General features: G+C 48.3%; 1 protein-coding gene across 2 annotated transcripts in view; it reads left to right on the top strand.

The window, feature by feature from the left end:
* Positions 1–219: 219 nt before the first annotated feature.
* The window catches only part of ZMAT4 (zinc finger matrin-type 4), a 365160-nt gene continuing 349299 nt past the window's right edge, over positions 220–16080 (top strand). The window contains exon 1 of one of the 2 annotated variants that reach the window (XM_026453908.1): positions 220–366. The gene's annotated coding sequence lies outside the window, so the exon portion shown is untranslated. The remainder of the gene's footprint in view (positions 367–16080) is intronic. The other variant, XM_026453907.1, reaches the window with a different exon arrangement.

The following is a 16080-nucleotide window of genomic DNA, read 5'->3' as shown; positions in this document are numbered from 1 at the left end:
CTGGCCTCCCGGGTCCTGCCCCCACATTGGGCTGGAGGAGAGCCTTACAGGTTGTCAATGAAACATGGAATTATTTCCTTTGATGGCTTAGATAATAGTAGGAGCCGAAGCAATGAGTGAGGTCGGCTGAAACCAATGCAGTCCTGCCCGGGAGTGGAGAGCCAATCGCAAGAGCAGAGGGCGGGGCGTCCGCACCAGCAGATAATTGCTAAGTGCATCGCTAGCACAGTTGGTCCGAGCTGCCGAAAGGTCTGGTCGCAGAGACGGGAACGCGTAATCCTCAGCGTGCTCCAGCCCACAGCTTCGCTCCACTGCTCGGTAGGGCAGCTGGCCTCTGGGCACCGGCCCCTCTGCTTCGCGGAAAAGGTACCTCTGCCTGTGTCCCGGGGGTGCAGCGCCTGCGTCTCCATTGCCAGTGGCTTTGCAGTTTAGCCTAGGTGGAGGGATTGCAGAAAGAAAAGTTTCTGGGAGGAAATGTGACAAAGGTGGGAAATCACTGTCTTTTGTTGGGAGGAAAACAAGCGGACAATTTGGGAAACTTCTGCGCTGGTAAGAAATGGGCTTGTTTACTACTTCTAATTAGCTGCGCTCAGGTCTGTCTAAATAGATCTGGTCTCGGGCTAGGGTGTCTGCAGGGCTGGGGTGGAGATTCGGGTGTGCTGGGTGAAAGAAGTTGGATTCCAGGATGTGCTGCTTCCTGGTGCACCCATCATGGGTAGGCTGGTTCCGAGAAACGTGATTGGTTGTTTGTGTTTTCCTCTATAGGGTCTTTCCCCTTCGTATTACCTTGATCTGCCTTCCCCAAACTATTGTGACCTTCAGCTGGAGTCCTTCCTCAAACTTCTGCCTCCTTCCTGCCTCCTGCCCTGTCTCAGTTCATTTTATTTGGTGGAAGGAGACAGTCCCCAGGGTGGGGGTGGGCGGTGAGGGTGGGCTATTCTGTTTGACCTGGTGGGCACCTACGTGACAACTTGGTGACACACCATCAAAACAATTCTCAGAGGAAAAGAAATCACGTAATCAATTAGCTCCTGAAAACTCTGGAAGACTTTCCAGGCTTGGGTTGTCCTGAAAAAAAAAAAAAAAAAAAAAGAAAAGAAAAGAAAAAAAGAAAGAAAAAACAAAAAAACGGGTTAGAGAGTTCTGTTTGGTACTGTTTGAAGCTCACTCCCTTGTCCCCAGAAGAGGTGTCTGGCCTGGAGCATCCCCGCAGCTCTGGGAGGTGGCGGCTGATGGAGGGGCTGGCTCCCTGTAGGTGCGCAGGTAGTTTTGGTGCACAGGTGCATTTGTGGCAGAGGTGATGCTGAAGTCACCATCCGCACTGCTTCTGCTAACTGCTCTTCAAGTAAAACAGCTTACCCTGGCAGGCAGCTGGTTCAGCCCAGAAGCACCCTTGAGCGTTCTAAATCATGAGACCTCAAGGGACTCTCTTGCTCTGAGACCCTTGGGAAACTCCTTTCTCCCTCTGCCTCCCCTGCCTTTGGCTTCTGCCAAAGGGAGATGTTAGGGAGGTGAGCCACTAGGAGGCAGGGACCCATGGGGAAGCAGGCAATGTGCTTGGTCTTGAACTTCCTTCGTCTTCTGCGAAGGCAGCTTCTGCTTGTGTGCCCACCGCACTTCACCAGGTATGCTGCCTACCTGCGGGATACTCTGAAGCTGATAGTCTGGGGGAGATCTTCCAAGTCCCAGGGGTGTTGGAGAGTTCAGATGATTTTCTTCTCTCTGATTCCCATTAAACCTGCAGCTGGGGAGTTCGATTCCCAGCCCCGACAAGAAATGCATGTTCGGGGAGGGATTCTCCAGTGACACCTCTTCCTCAGGGCACCCTTCCGCAGAGATGCAGATGATAGTCTTGATTCTCCAGCTCCACAAATCCCTTTCACTTTCTAATTCTTATTTTCTTTAACCGCCACAACAGATTCTCCTCCACCTCCTGTAGGCAGCTATTTTGGGTGGGAACTGTGATTATTGAAGCTCTATTTACAATGGTTAAAAAAATGCCTGCCTATGTTTTGGGGGGGATGGGGGTCAAAATACCATCAGCGTTCTCTTCTGTACATCTTATCTGACAGTAAACAAAACAAATTTGCAGCCCTGCCAATTAGAATCCCTTTGTGTTTGGGGGGCCTGGAGTGGAAGCTGAACTTTTCCCAGCCGGTGGGCATGGTTAGCCATGGACGTCGTCCTCTGTGGCCTCTCTGGGGCACGTGACCCCCAGGGAGCCCAGGAGGGGCAGCCCCCTGCACGTGGGGGATCTTGCATGAGAGCACCTTGGCTTTCATGAAGGCAGTAAGGAAACCAGAGAATGCTTTTGAGTTTGAGGATAGCAAAATTGGGGTTCCCTTTAATTGATGCCGGTCTGTTGGATTTCTATCGTGATAGGAAACATTAAAAGTAAGGCATTTGAAACAGCTCCCGAAGGGTGACTCATGCACAGAGAGAAGAGGCAGTGTGGGGGGGAGGGGGTGGAGGGGGCCTTGGAAAGTACAAGTGGGACACACTGGAGCGCTCACTTTCCTTCCCTCTGCCTCCTCCTCATTCCTCTCTCTTGTATTTCCCCATTCGGAACAGAGATCATTAAAATAACAACTTTAGACCAAAAAAAGGATCCTAGGAGCTGAAAAATAATTGACGAAGTGCAAAACACCCTCATCACAGCTTCACCTTGGATGGGGTGAGGTGTGAAACCCAGGACCCAGCGCCTCTGCTGCCATCCAGTTTGGAGAATCGAATTGCTGGTGTTAGGCTAATTAACTCCTTGTGAAGCTGCGTGCCTGTTTGTGTTTGCAAAGACCGATGGATGCTCAGGAGATTAAATGTGTTACTTGTCATTTCATCAAACATGATGGCTTTGGCCAGCACCCTGGATAAGCACCATCCACAGACCCAGAGTTTTCTCCTGTTCCCAATTGGCCAAACTGGATCTCTCTTTTAACCAACTATGGTGGGAAGGGGTTGTGTCTTTCTGCTTTTCCAAGCCCTGCGTGAGTTACCTGGCAAATAAAAGTCTTCTCTTTACTCTTCTGTCCCTCCATCCCTGTCATCCTTCTGTTATCCCTTTTCATCATAAACATATCCGTAAGTAATCTTTTTGCCAACCTACTTTGATCTTGTCATTTTGTGTTGATTTTTCTGTTAAAGACAATTGCCCCCTGAAATAAGACTGAAAACATATTAAAATTTTTATCAGAGAAGAGCCTTTTTGCCTTCTACTTTAACATTTAATTTTGTGGCTTTGGGGAAATCTAATAAGCACGTCTATTGTGTTAGTTGTTTTGGTAAACGCTTTTGCAATGTCTTGTTTTTTTCTGTGGATGTGTGAATTCCCTGACTGTCCTAGGGGACGGTATTTCTGGAGATTTGAAACACTCAAGAACATCTCAGAAAGTTGAAGAGTTGGAGCACACTATTTCCATCTATTAAAGGTGGGGTGAAGGCTGTTTTGAAACCTAGACCTTGAAATGTACTAACCACACTCTGTTATTTTCCCTTTTCATCTTTCATTTAGGAAATTTTCATAGCCCAAATTATGAGCAAATTGTTCATCTGTCTCACTCTCTTTCCCATGCTCGTACCTCTTCCTCCCTTCCTCCCTTCCCCCCTTGGGAGATATTTCACACTGAAGCGGGTATCTAGGTAATCTTAATCTGATACATAGGGGTACCTCTCTTTCCTGGTTACTTTTTGTTTCTTCCTCCCTGTCATTTCAGGGGTCCCCAGGGTAGAGATCTAATTGTAGATGCCTTGTGCACTCACTCCTGGAAGAGTTAACCAGGGGACAACAGGAACTGTGGAATGTGATGGGAGCCTGTCCTGGGGGAGCAATGAGGTAATCCTTTCTCCAAGTTCAGTTCTATACAGACCTCGGCAGAGCACCTGGAGTGGTGCAGCTGACCTGTGTGAGGTGGACAGGGCAGATGCTTTGAATCACAGTCCTGTCTGACACCCAGGGAGTCCCACCAGGCGCAAGCCCTCACTGCACCACTGTCCAGACGCCTGTGCCTGCTGCAGCCCCATGCACAGAGCTGACCCTGGAAACATTAGCATACAGGGAAATTTGTCTGCTGTGCTCTCAGTTTCTTTGTTCTTTGTTCTCACCCCTAAATCTATTAATAGTTGGAAAGGATCGAATCTACTCATTCGTACTAAGGTGTGAACAGTTAATAGTGTTGCCACTTACAGAGGTATTTAAGTTCTTAAAGGAAATCAAAGATGTGTGCATGTTCTCATTTATAAGTGGGAGCTAAGCACTTGGACATGAAGAGGGGAACAATAGGGGCCTACTTGAGGGTGGAGGGCGGGACGAGGGTGAGAATCAAAAACCTGCCTATCAGGTACTATGCTTGTCACCTGGGTGACGAAATAATCTACTTGTACACCAAACCCCTGTGACGTGTAATTTATCCATTATAACAAACCTGCACATGTACCCCTGGACCTAAAATTAAAAAGCTGGAAAGAAAACAAAAGATGTGTGCAGTTGAATTCCAGGCAGCTGCTAGTGGGATTGGGTAGACAGAGTTTGGATGGGGAGCAGAGTGAGGAATGGTGGTCTTCACTTTTTAGCTCTGGCTGGTCCTGGTCTGACCCATGCTGAAAACATGCTGCAGTGTCTCAGGACTTTGTGATGTTACTATCTGGACTCTGGCACTTGAGCTAGATCCCTCAGATTTGAACTTGGGCACGTGCTTACGTGCCCTTTCTGACTTTCAATCCCCTTAGACATAGAGCCTGAGGTCAGGACCACGTTCTTAGAGGCTCCTTTCTGCTCCAACCTTCTCTCTCGATTTTGCCACAGAGCCCTACGTCCCACTGCAGATGCTACAGCTCTGGAAGCTCTTAGAGCTTGCAGAGCATCCTACCGTGTGGGCCATGGTGATCAGCAGTGCTTTCAGAGCTGGTATCCATGAGGGCAGCTCGGAGGGAACAGGGCTTGTTGTACCAGAAGAAACACAGGATGAGGGCTGATGTAATAACTGATTTTGGTTTAGGAGGGGATGTTACATGGAGGATGGCGACCAGCTGTTCTCCATCTCCAGCAAGGATTGAACTAGAGAAAATAGACAGAAATTGCAGCAGATGGACTTAGATTAGGTATGAGGAAGAATTTTCCATCATAAAGAGTGTTAAAAAGGGAAGGTTGTTGAGCCTCTGTGATGGTCTTTAGGAAATGGATAAGCCAGGGGCTTTTAGCTGGAGGAGGAGCCACGGATCTGTGAGGAGGGAAAGACAAGGGCCATTGAATCCAGGCATCTGTGCCCTCTGCTGATGAGAATGCTTACCTATTTCTCCAGAACCTCACCTTCTCTCCGGGGCTATTGAAGTGGCTGAAAACCAGAGTCCCTGGGATGAAGGAAGAAGGAGTGTAGCCTGCCTGGGCTGCTCCCCTGAGCCTGGAGACCCCTCCCCTGCCCTGCACCAGCTGCCACCTGGACTGGCAGATTCTGTCGACTGTGTGGGGATCTTTCATCAAGTCTAATCTTTCACTTCCGGATGTGGAAGATGACGCCCAGAGAGGTAGCAGGCCTTGGCGTTGTCACACAGTGGCCGATAGCAGAGGAAGGACCAGAATCCAGGTCCTCCATCTCCCAAGTCAGTGTTACTTGCTTTGTAGCTCATTTTCTTCTGGTTTCCAAATTGAATAGACCATTTGCTTTCTCTAGGCTCTTAATTTCTCTGTAACCAAATGGCAAAGACAGTGACACCTGTGGTTAAGCAATATTTATTGAGTGCCTATTACTAACACCATGCACTCCACTCCACCTTTCTTATTTATGCCAATGACTCTTTAGTTCTGGTTAAGTGGTTGGGAGGGGCTGCTGACCCATCCCTGTGGGGGCTCCTGAGTGTGGCTGTGAGGCCAGGGTGGTGGGTATGTGTTCTAGAAAACAGAGCTGAGAGGAGGGGACGGGTAGACCAGAAGAGGATGAGTAGAGAGACACGGGAGCAATGAGATACTTAATCTGAATCTTATGAAAGGAAGAGAGACTTTAGATTATCTCTGCAAACTTCTCATTGGATAAATGAAACGAGATGGGCCCATAGCATGGGAACACTGTGGGTAAGACACATGACCTGTTACCTTACGGAACAGGACGAAACATACCATGTGAGGGCGTTCAGGGAGGGTGGAGGGGTGGCCCAGTGGAGAGTGTACACTGCCACATACATGGTGGCCTAGCTCGAGACCCACAGGCAGGCTGTCAGTGAAGTCAGGGAGTCTCACAGTTTTGAGAATGAGGCTGTGGCCAGCTGTGGAGGGCTTTTCTTTGTGTTGGTTTGAGCCAAATAGGAAGCGAGATAAATTGGTGAACTGAGCACCACAAAATAAAACTATGCTGTGCGTAGCCCTGAGAAGAAAGAAGAAAGCACCCCAGTTAGTGCTGAGCTAGGCTCAAGCCTGGGAAGGTGCACATGCGGGAGGAGTAGGGGGTCAGCCCAGAAAGGGAGGAAACCCAGGGACCACAGTGCCCATCTGCTGAGGGCAGAGCAGCCCACATGGCCCATGAAAAGAACCCAAGGGATACACCAGGCAGGGTGGCCAACCCAGTGCCCACCATGTGTCCTTACCACTCGCAATGATGTTCACTGAGATCACCACACTGTCTTCAATTTCTCCTTCCCCTTCCCCCTTCCCCCTTCTCTCCTCTCCTCTCCTCTCCTCTCCTCTCCTCTCCTCTCCTCTCCTCTCCTCTCCTCTCCTCTCCTCTCCTCTCCTCTCCCCTCCCCACTCTGTTGCCCAGGCTGGAGTGCAATGGTGCATTTATGGTTTACTGTAGCCTCGAACTCCTGGCCTCAAGCAGTCCTCCCACCTTAGCTCCCAAAGCTCTGGGATTACAAGCACACACTGCCACATCCAGCGCCTGCCCTCGATTTTGATGCCACAGACCTTACTGGAATATAGTCAGGTGTATTAAGTGGATAGAGTACATCTGGATGCAGGGTACACCATGATTCTCCTTATTTTGGGCGGGCAGAGGAGCCTCTGGGAGCGAGGAACACCTGAATGGGACCTGAGGCTTGAATAGGTACCATCAGGTGGATGGGAGGAGGGTGGGAAAGAGGGAGCCATGGTGGCAAAACTCCACCCAGCGCATGATTGGCACAATGTGTCGGTGAGATGTGGATGTTGCTGAATCTGCTCATACAAGGCATGTTTTGGGGGCAAGGGAAGCTAGGGTTGTGGATGCCAACCAGGTAGGGAGGGGTCACTGCCACATGAAGGAGCAGAAAAGTGTCAAGCAGGAAATGACATGCTCACATTTGCATCTAGGAAAAATGGTCCAGCAGTTGTGAAATGAAGAGTGGAGGTGAGGTTTGAGAGGGGCGCAAAGGGGAGGGGGTCACACCTGGGCCAGAAAGGTCAGTTCAGAAGTAATTCGCTGCTGTCCAGGTGAGAAATGGCAAGGGCCTGCAGGAAGACAGTGGCAATGGGGAGGGGGAAGAGGGCAGCATCGAGGCAGATACTTCATAAGTTACACTAGATCAGGGAAAAACGAAGAGGAATTATTCATCCCCTGGAGGAGAAGCTGACAGGTGACAAAGAAAGGTCATGGTGTTAAATGAAAGAGAGAGAGCAGTGTTCCCACTGAAGATGGGATGGGAGGAAATGGATTTAAACTATAGGAGAAGGATCTACACTGACATTTGAATTAATGCCTCAATGGAGGTGGTTGTGAGATGTGGGAAATGGGGTCATTCAGGGCGTTTGTGGATTCATTCTCTATTTTGAAAAGTGGTTTTAAAAATCAGCGTTTCCCTGATAGAGAAGTGAGCAAAGGATGGGAATAGACAGTTCACATAACAAAAGAAGTAAGTGGCCAGAAAAATATGTAAAAGTGTCTCTCCTCACTAATAACAAAAATGTGAAATTAATACAAGGTATCATTATCCATTTAACAGATTAGCAGAATTTAAAAATGATAATGTCATATCCAGTGTTGTTGGGAAATAGACATTTTTAGACTTAGCTGGCGGATATATGATATGAGATAATTTGGAAACATAGAAGATGTGGCTTAAAAAAATATACCCTTTGAACCAGTAAGCAATTCCTTTTCTAGAAATTTATCCTAAGGAAATAGTTAGAGATGTGCAAAATAGTTCTAATTAAGAATATTCCTTTCAGCATTATTCATTACAACAAAACATTGCATGAAGGCATTAATTAAATACAATATGGCTCCTCCATAAAAGGGAAATCAAGAAAACTATTAAAATTACATTGAATAATACATAAGAATATGGGAAATGCTAATAATATATATTAAGTAAGTAAAGACTTAAAAGTAAATAGACTATAATTGCAATTAAAACAAAAGGTGTATGTAGTCCTGAAAACTAGAACAGAATATTATATTATCACAATCTTCATAGTGGTTATCACTGCATTTTGGGAAACATATGACTTTTGATTTTTTAAACTTTTTTGTACTTTCCAAATTTCCTCCAGTAAACATGTTATTTTACAAGTTAGACGGCATGCTTTCTAAATCAGTCATTCCAACCACAAATGTTCAAGCAGTGACTATCCATGTAGCAAAGCTGGGTGCGACGCTGTTCACTAAGATGCGAAATGCCTGCATCCTGAGTCCATTTGGTGGGAGAAGTTAAACGCTCACGGGAAATCTGGCAAGTGCCGCCTGCTTTGTCAGTAAGGGCTGGACATCTGCTGCAGCCAGGTGTGGAGTGTGCAAGATCCCTGTGCAGGGAACATCCTTGTTCCTTCCTCTTCGCTGCATTCCCACCCCCGGGACCTGTCACCTGCAGTGGTCAGGCCTGTCTTAGCATTTCAAGGGATGCATCACATATAACTGCTCATTTCACAAGCAGAGAAGTTGAGGCTCCGATCAAGAGACTGTCTTGGTCAGGGTCACAAAGCCAGTGAGTGGTTTTGTTAGGTATGACAAAAAAAACTTTGCTGCCTCACACCATGCTCTTTCCAGAGCGGTCTACTCTGGGGGTTCTGTGTGTTCTAGAAGAGGGTGGTAGATTTCTGCAAGAAGGCGTGAAGCCACCCTTCATCCTTCCTTCCCAGAAGCCATGCCTTTGGCTTAATCCACTTATTAATTAAGACCAAATGCATGCGTGGCATCTATCCCACTTACAGCAGGGACTTTGGGTGCTGCGGGCTCCCCGAAGTGGCCTTCTGGGTCTCCTCCTGATGGAGTGTCACATTTGTTAATGCTTTTCCAGAATGTGTTTGCTCCCCACTGTGGTTTCCTTTGTTGCATAAACTCTGGGCAGCTTGAGGCAGTCTCCACAGGGTGAAAGTCACAGCTGGCTGGCTCTGTGATGTGTGCCAGGGCCACCTAGGGGCTCTGGGGAGCGTTCCCTAAGCAGGGCAGGTGACGGCTCTGATGGGCACGCCCTTGGACCGTTCACAGGCTAATTGGGAAAAGTGGACAGGCCTGCCTGAAGGTAGGGCAGGACAAAGAGGAGTGGTGTAGCCTGCATGGCTGTTTGCTGCTCTGTTTATTTTAATAATAACTAATTGTGCGGTATTTTGTATTCACAAGCCTCAGAGGTGGGTGGGGAAGGTGCTGGCAATCCCCAGTTTGCAGAGAGGGAAATCGATACCTGGAAAGGCAAAGCCACTCTCCTTAGTTTGTAAGGGCAGCAGGCATAATAGCCAGGCATGGAATGAGCTCGATTTTCTGCCTGCAAATACAGCCCTACCTGTCATTGAGAAGGGCTTCCTGCTGGTCTACCTGATGTTTCTGGAGAAGGCGGGGTGTGGAGTAGTACTCTCTTCGGCCCTGGCCAATGCTGACGGAGTTAAGAGTAAGAGATGACTTTGGGTCCGTGGGCGTATTCAGTTGAGGTCGAGTGTAGGTGCTGAGAAAAGTGGATGGTGGTGAGGGTGAACATGGACTCACAGGACTCATGGAGGCAGAGAGTCCCAAGCCCTGAGCACTGAAGGATGCGGGCCTCATGGAAGGCAGGAGGGGTGTGCTGGGGGCAAGTGGAGATCTGGAGCTGAGACCTGGTGTGAACTGTCTGTGGTTGCTCAGGGGCAGATTGGCTCTACCGGGGGATGGGAGGGGACAATGGCAAGAGGTGGCCCAGCATTCCAGGCTCCATCTCAGAAGTCTGTCCTGTTAATTACACCTGTGATAACACGTCTGTGACAGACCGAAGGGAGGGGGAGCCGAGGGGGGGGGGAAGTGGGTTGAGGGGTCTCATACCTGTTGTTTCCCCTCTGCTGTCTCTCTAGGTTTTGTTCCTGTTGAGAATGCAATTGCTCTGCGGGGTTCAGGAAGACAGAAAGGAAGATTGGGAGGGTTGCTATCCTGCCAGTTCTTACCGTGCTTTGGGAAACACGTGACTTGTGATTTCTTTAAACTTTTTTGTATTTTCCAAATTTCCTATACCAAATCTTTATTTTACAAATCAGAAAATATGCTTTTTTTTTTTTTTTTCCAGACGAAGTCTCACTCTGGCGCTCAGGCTGGAGTGCAGTGGTACAATCTCAGCTCACTGCAACCTCCGCTTCCTGGGTTCAAGAGATTCTCCTGTCTCAGCCTCCCAAGTAGCTGGGATTACAGGTGCCCACCACCATACCTGGCTAATTTTTGTATTTTTAGTAGAGATGGGGTTTCACCATGTTGGCCAGGCTGGTCTTGAATTCCCAGCCTCAGGTGATCCACCCGCCTTGGCCTCCCAAAGTGTTGGGATTACAGGCATGAGCCACCACACCTGGCCCACACCAGCTTTTTAAATCAGTCATTCCAACCACAAATGTTCAAGCAGTTACCATTCATGTAGCACAGTTAGGATAGGAGGATTTTCGGAATATGGGAAGAGAAAGGAGAAGTTATGAGACAACAAGAAAAATAAAAAGAAAAAAAAAGGGAGCAGAGTGGGGAGTTGTTGGAGAACCCAGGAGGGATGTTCAGAAATTCGGGAGCAGCTCACGGCACAGCAACAAGCCTGTGCGTAATCTCTTTTAAAGTTAGAGGTAGACTCTTCAGGTGTGATAAGACACAAACCAGAAAGAAAGAAAAAGAGCCTAAGGTTGCACACTGTTTTCAGATGTTAAGGATTTGGTCACCACCCTGATTTTACAAATGAGAAAACCAAGACTCACCAAGGTGACACTGCTTCTGAGTGGCCGACTCCAAGCCTGTGCACTGTCTGCTGTGCTGCGCTGTCCACTCACCCCTCCTGGGGTGCAGCCAGAACTACGAGCTGCGTGACTCTGGAGGCCTAGAGGAGCGAGGGAAGGAGGCATTTGGGGCATTACTCTGTCTGCCTCCAGAGAAGCCACTTCTGCATTTGCCCCTCCTGATCCCCAGGGGCCTGAAGAAGGATGCCAGCAGGGCATTCCCTGATCTGTCCCCTTTGTCGTTGGGGACTGGTTGGCTTCAGTCTCCTTAGCAAGGGATACCCTGGCTCTGGCTGTGTGAGCTCTGAGCCATGGCTCTGTTCTTTGATTTCTCCATGAGGCAAACAATATGCTTCTCTTTCCCATCCTTCAGTTTCCTTAATAGGAGACATGAGCTTTTGACATGTTATATGTTCTTTTATTCATTGCTCAGAATGTTGGGAATTGATAGTACACTTCTAAGCTTAGAGGATTCAGCAATGGACAAAACAGTTCCCAGCTTCTCAGAGCTTAGATCCAAGTTGGGGAGACAGACGGCAAACAAGCAAACCTGTGGAAGGGCCAGTGAGTGCAAGGGAGAAACACGAAGCCCCGCAGGGGCTTGGAGCATGGAGTGAGAGGGTCTCACTTGCACATGCCACTTAGGCAGAGACCTGAAGGCAGCGAGGGACGGTCCCTGTGGATATTTGGGGCACCAGCAGTCCAGTTCAAGAAGTCCCTGAAGCTGGAGACACTTGGGGTGCCAGGAATAGCAGTGAAGACAAGGTATGATTCCCTGCACCACTGGGAGTTTTGAGCTGAGGAGTAACATCGTCCATGATTTAAAACAATTGATCAGGAGGATCACTTGAGGCTAGGAGTTCAAGGCTGCAGTGAGCTATGATCATGCCATTGCCCTCCAGCCTGGGTGACAGAGCAAGACTCTGTCTCAAAATAAGTACATGAATAAATAAAAATTGTAAAACATGAATAAATGAGTTACTGTGGTCGCTGTGTTTATAGTACAGTGGAGTGGGGCTGTGTGGAGGCAGAGGTGCCCTAGGAGGCTCCAGTCCTGGAAGGAAGGGAACTGTCTTGGGTCGGGTGGTAACAGCGGGGAGGGAGAGGGCAGATCCTGGATATATTTTGAAGGGAGAGCTGGCAGGATTTGCTGATGGGTTGAAGGTGGGATTTGAGAGACTAGAGGGTTCAAGGATGATTCCAAGCCTTTTGGCTTGAGATGGTGGGAAAGACTGTAGAAGGAGCAAATTAGAAATTGTGAGGAGTAGAGAGGGAGGAAGTGGGTTTGTTTTGGGGGTTGTTGGAGCTCTAGTGAAATGCCCACTAGACAGTTGTGTTTTGGTCTGGAGTTCAGAGACGAGCTCTAAGCTAGAGAACCCTGGGAGTGATCAGAGTTTCATGGTATCTGTGAGATCGCCTAGGGAGTGAGTGTAGACAGACAGGACGTAGAAAGGCGGATCCTGAGAATGGCAGTATTTATAGATCTAGGATGGGGTTTGCAAACTCTTTCTTAAAGAGCCAGATCGTAGATATTTTAGGCTTTGCAGGCTGCATAGTGTTTACTGCAGTTACCCAGTATTGCTGCAGCAGCACAGAAGCAGTCATAGAGGACATATAAAGGAAGGAGCATGGCTGTGTTCCAATAAAACTTTACTTACAAAGCAGGAAACCCACCCATAGGCCATAGGTTTGCTGACCTTGGATCCAGGACACTGAAGAAGAATCAGCAATGGGGACTTAGCAAGAGCAGCCTGGAGATTGGGGTGGACCAGGAGAGGAGGTTGCCTCAGAAACTAAGCAAAGCATTTTTGCAGAAGAAAGTAGTGATCTGCTGGGTCAAATCCTGCTGGCATAAGAAGTAGGATGAGGACTGAAAATTGCACGTGAGCAGTGTAGAGGCCGTGGGTGAGCTGATGAAAGCACTTTGGTAGAGGATGAGGCAAGAGGCTCCTTGGAGTGAGTTCAAGGAGAGGCATTGGAGATAGCGCATGCAAACAGCTTCATGGAGGAGTGGAGCTGTGAAGCTGTCCAAAAAAATGAAATATCAACTCTAGGAAGATGTGGGGTCAAAGCTAGTGTTGCTTATTTAAAAATGGGAAAAGTAGCGGGATATTTGTATTGCATGGAAATGAGTCAGTGGGCAGAGCACAAAGATGATGGGTGCGGGCCGGAGGTGAGAATGGCCTTGAGTGGGTGAGGGAGTGGGGCCTGGCCTCTTGGACAGCTCTCAGGGGAAGAGGAGTCGGTAGCCAGAGGCTGTGTGATGGGGCGGGTGGGGCAGTGTAGGGACCCTCTTGGATGCCTTCATTTTTCTCAGAGAGTAGCATGGTGGATCACAGGCTTCGGGACAGGACAACGAGGACCTCAGTCCAGTGGGTCGTGGAGACAAATGCCCCTTGCACATAGAGCTAGAAGAACGCCAGACAATGACAGAGAGATGTGCCGAGTCTCTAAATCAAAATTAAAAGGTTTCCGCCGATGCTTTTCACTTGAGCTTTTCACCGCAAAAGGGGCCCTGTGAGCTCTGGAGAGTTATGACTGAATTAACAAGGCCAGGATAAGGGCATGGATCGAGATCCTCAAAAACAGTTTCATAAATTCCTACAGGCCTGGAGCTGCTGCGGAGGTGGCTCTTGTAGGATTGTATTGAAAATAAACAGAGTTGTTGCCCGGAGTGAGTAATCACTCTCCTTAGAAATGAGACAGGTGGCAGGGCAACAGAGGGTCCATTGGCCTGGGCTGGGGAGGAGTTAGGGGAGATCGGGGCACTTTTTTCTCTCCTCCTAAAGCTTTTTGCTTTTGAGACCTCTTGCTTTGTTTTTAAAAGTATCTTCCTATGAGGGAGGGGTGAGTGAGAGGAAGACCACTTTCTCTAACTTCTACCTTAAGAAACTGTCTTGGGGAGAGAAGGGACTTACCCATGGTCGTGTGATTCGAATGGGAGGGTGGGTCTCAGAAGGTGGGAGCTGAATCCTTTGCTGTTTTCCTCTCAGACATCCAGGAGGGAGGGAGAAAGGGAGGTAAGGAGAGGAAGAGATCTCCTGGAGAGGGGTTTGACATTCCAGGTAGTCTGGGAAGAGGGAAATGGTGTGAACCGTGAAGAAATGGAACACTTAATGGTTCTATTTCCATGTCCACAGGGGAAGGAAAAGGAAAACAGACGAGGGAACATTTGCCTTGTCGGGAAGGAAACTGGCTTGGGGCTTTGGAAAAGAGAATCATCTAAGGTCACATACCTGGCAGAATGACTTTTTGTGGAGACTGTTGTGCCCAGGACTGAGGGTGGGAACTGAGGCTGAAGGAACACACAGCATTTGCTCAGGGAGCCTCAGCCAGGGTGCCAAGGGACTTGTTTATGTCAGTGCACCATCAGACAGCCCAGAATGGCTTTGGCCTCATGATGTGCAATTGGCCCTGGGTCTATCAATTTCTCTGAGAGGGAACTCTTCCTGTTGCAAAGGGCCCAGCACACTGGGTTCACTTAGACGGTGAGGTCAAGTGCCAGAGTAATAACAGCAATAAGGAGTTTGTGGCCCAGGATTAAGCAGGGAAGAGAATTCACCCATCTTTTCTTCACATCTGACTCTCGGTGGTCTTTTTGGGATGACATAGAGAACCTAGGAGCACAGAGCTATAGTAGATCCAAGGTAACTCCACAGACTTCACTCAAATAGTCCAGGAGGCTGCTCAAATTCCCAGTGTCCCCAGCTCTGAAACACCTGGTACCTGTCTCATAGGCTTGGGGTGGGGATTAGATGGAGTGCAGGTGCCAAGAGTCTAGCGTAGTGCCTGTAACATACAAAGTATTCCAGGATCTATGGCAAGTGATAAAAGCTGCTGCTGGTGGTGGTCGTGGCAGCAGATACGTAGGGGTTCTCTCTCTGGGTGTGCCAGGCCAGGGGGCTGGGGTGACCAGGTCATGGGTAACCTGTGCTGCTGCTTGCTGCAGAGCTCCTGGGGTGGTAGGTAAGAAAGCTGCAACACTGTCTCCGACTTTCATAGCTCCAGCACTTCCAAATATTGCCGGCCAGGGTTTTTGCGTTCTTTGAAAGAAAGACACCAGAGAGGAACAAGGTAGCATTGCCAAGGTAGCACCTTCAGAAAAATAAATCCTGGAAAGGAAACTCTGAAGCACCTTCAGAAAAATAAATCCTGGAAAGGAAACTCTGAAAGCTTCTAGAACCATAATATTGAGACAGATTTAAAGGGAACCCAAAATTCCTGCAATGCTTGGAATAGCAGAAACATAGATTTCTCATACTAATCAAGTGATTTGTGGGAAAACCCTATCCATCTCTCCAACCTGAGCTGAATCAAGCGAATGATCAGCTGTGAGTTGCAGAATGAGCTCCGAGGCAGCCACAAGGCTGTTTATGATTCTGCAGAACTTTTCTGCGGCATGAATTCCTGGACAAGCAGGTGACTTCAAAGGAAATAAATGCCCTCCCTCCTCACCTTTCCTTCAGCTGTCGTCGCAGGGATTGATGTTGGGTGCAAGGATGTCCTCTAATTAGGTCCCGGGCAGGGTTTCTGGGGCTCTCATCCTTCCAGGTGATTCTATGCGCTATAGGGGAGGGTGGTGGCATGTGTCCTCAGGCTTCTGAGGAGTGGCAATGATGGAGAGTGGCTGGCCTGGCTGTGCACTTAAACACTACATTGTCATGGGAGCTGCTGGGTCAAGTTATTCCCATCTCTGTATGGAAAAAATACAATCAACTTCATGCTGCACCTCCTACACGGAAAAGAATAGGTGTTCTGATAGCATGGGGTTTGGGAGAACTGTTTTTTCAAGCTGGTCCATGTTATCAGTCCCCATACAGTTGCTCCTAAGTATTGCTGCTTTGACAAGGATCTAATTTCTTTTTCTTTCTTTCTTTCTTTCCCTTCCTTCCTTCCTTTTCTTTTTCTTTCTTTCTTTCTTTCTTTCTTTCTTTCTTTCTTTCTTTCTTTCTTTCTTTCTTTCTTTCTTTCTT

The sequence above is a fragment of the Piliocolobus tephrosceles genome, chromosome 7 (genome assembly GCF_002776525.5).
Source record: "Piliocolobus tephrosceles isolate RC106 chromosome 7, ASM277652v3, whole genome shotgun sequence".
NCBI lineage: Eukaryota > Metazoa > Chordata > Mammalia > Primates > Cercopithecidae > Piliocolobus > Piliocolobus tephrosceles.
The sequence above is the reverse complement of the archived record's forward strand: the minus strand, read 5'-3'. Positions and strand labels throughout refer to the sequence as shown.